Source organism: Apium graveolens, chromosome 6, assembly GCF_009905375.1.
Source record: "Apium graveolens cultivar Ventura chromosome 6, ASM990537v1, whole genome shotgun sequence".
NCBI lineage: Eukaryota > Viridiplantae > Streptophyta > Magnoliopsida > Apiales > Apiaceae > Apium > Apium graveolens.
The window spans coordinates 97,855,470-97,857,790 of record NC_133652.1 but is presented as its reverse complement, the minus strand read 5'-3'; the positions used below and the strand labels follow the sequence as shown (position 1 = coordinate 97,857,790).

Below are 2,321 nucleotides of genomic sequence, written 5' to 3'. Positions count from 1 at the left end.
CTTCCTCTATTGATGGTTTGAGCTTCCCTTCAGCATTCTTAAGGTCAGAAGTACCAAGAGATTCAAATGGTATGTCCAGCTTTCGCTTCTATGGAGAAGCGTTCAGATATTGTAATTGCTCGTTGCTATCTTCATCATCGCTGTCAAAATCCCCCACTAAGGCCTTTTCCAATGCATCAGACATTAGCATGTGATCGAGTTCCGAAGTAACCGCAGTATCAATCACATCCACTTTTAAGCACTCCTCATCTTCTGTAGGGAATTTCATTGCCTTGAATACATTGAAGGTCATATCCTGATCTTGGACCCGCATAGTAAGTTCACCTTTTTGCACATCTATCAAGGTACGGCCAGTGGCCAAGAAAGGCCTTCCCAAGATTATGGGAATCTTCTTATCTTCCTCAAAATCCAGAATAACAAAATCTGCTGGAAAGAAGAGCTTATCCACCTTGATGAGCACATCCTCAACTATGCCCCTTGGGTAAGTAATTTAACGGTCAGCCAATTGTAGCGACATGTATGTGGGTTTTGGATCAGGCAGATCCAGCTTTTTAAAGATCGACAACGGCATCAGATTAATGCTTGCTCCCAAATCACAAAGGCACTTGTCAAAAGTTAGATTGCCAATGGTGCAAGGAATGGTGAAGCTTCCTGGATCTTTCAGTTTTGGTGGTAACTTTTGCTGCAGAACAGCGCTGCATTCTTCCGTGAGAGCAACGGTTTCAAGGTCATCCAGTTTCACCTTCCTTGAAAGAATAGTCTTCATAAACTTCGCATAACTAGGCATTTGTTCCAGAGCCTCAACGAAAGGTATATTGATGTGAAGTTTCTTGAACACCTCCAGAAACTTCCCGAACTGTCTATCCAGCTTTTGTTGCTGCAATCTCTTAGGAAAAGGTGGTGGAGGATAGAGCTGTTTCTCCCCTGTATTAGCCTCAGGCAGAGTGTGTTCAACAGTAGTCTTCCTTGGTTCCGCCGCTTTCTCCTTTTGCTTAGATTCTTCATCTCTAACTTCAGCTTCGACTTCCTTTGCCTTTTCAGCATCAGCCACTTTTCCAGACCTTAAGGTAATAGCCTTGACTTGCTCTTTAGCTTCCTTCCTGCCTGGTACTTCCGTGTCACTGGGAAGAGTGTCAGGTTGACGCTTGAACACTGCATTGGCTAATTGACCGATTTGATTTTCCAAGGTCTTGATAGAAACCGCCTGACTCTTACACAACAGCTTAAGTTCCTCAAAATCAGCACTAGTGGGTGTAGCTGTACTTCCCTGTTAAGGATATGATTGCCTTGTAGCATACTACTGTGGTTGCTGGAATCCAGGTGGGTTAAACTGTTTACTCACTCCTTGCTGATATGGTGGCTGAATAGTATTCTGATTATTCCCCCAGCTGAAATTTGGATGATTTCTGTTATTAGGATGATAGGTCGCTGGCACAGGCTGCTGTTGTTGCTGATAATTATTCACATACTGAACAGATTCGTTGACAAGAGAACACTGATCCGTAGCATGAGAACCTGCACAAAGCTCACAAATCATAGCTATTTGATTAACTCCATACGTAGCCAGAGAATCAACCTTCATTGATAGCGCTTGAAGCTGGGCTGCAATAGCGGTGGCTGCATCAACTTCCAGAATACCTGCTACCTTGCCTGACGTCATCCTCTGAGTTGGGTTTTGATGCTCATTTGCAGCCATCGTCTCTATAAGATTATACGCCTCAGTATAGCTTTTAGCTCATAAGGCGCCTCCAGCTGCTGCATCGAGCATGGGCCGAGATTGGGCCCCCAAACCATTATAGAAACCAGTGATCACCATCCAATCCGGCATTCCATGATGTGGACATTTTCTCAACATTTCCTTGTAGCGTTCCCAAGCCTCGCACATAGATTCTGTAGGTTGCTGCGCAAACTGAGTAAGAGCACTCCTCATAGCAGCAGTCTTTGCCATTGGATAAAACTTCACCAGAAACTTTTGCGCAAGATCTTGCCACATAGTGATGGACCCAGCTGGTTCAGAATGTAACCAATCTTTAGCCTTATCCCTCAGTGAGAATGGGAAAAGCCTCAACTTGATAGCCTCATCAGTCACGCCATTATACTTAAAAGTGCTGCAGATCTCGACAAAATTCCTTATGTGCATGTTGGGGTCTTCAGTTGCCGCTCCTCCAAAAGAAACAGAATTCTGCACCATCTGAATAGTGCCCGGCTTGATTTCAAAGGTGTTAGCTTGAATAGCCGGATGAAGGATGCTTGACTGAATGTCATCAATTTTAGGCCGAGAAAAATCCATAAGAGCTGGATCAGCTTGAACAATACGATCT

General features: G+C 44.2%; 1 non-coding gene across 1 annotated transcript; it reads left to right on the top strand.

The window, feature by feature from the left end:
* The first annotated feature begins 1,826 nt into the window (after nucleotides 1-1,826).
* Nucleotides 1,827-1,933, top strand: LOC141669429 (small nucleolar RNA R71). The gene has a single exon (XR_012553715.1). It is a non-coding gene; the product is annotated as a small nucleolar RNA R71 (small nucleolar RNA).
* Nucleotides 1,934-2,321: the final 388 nt, after the last annotated feature.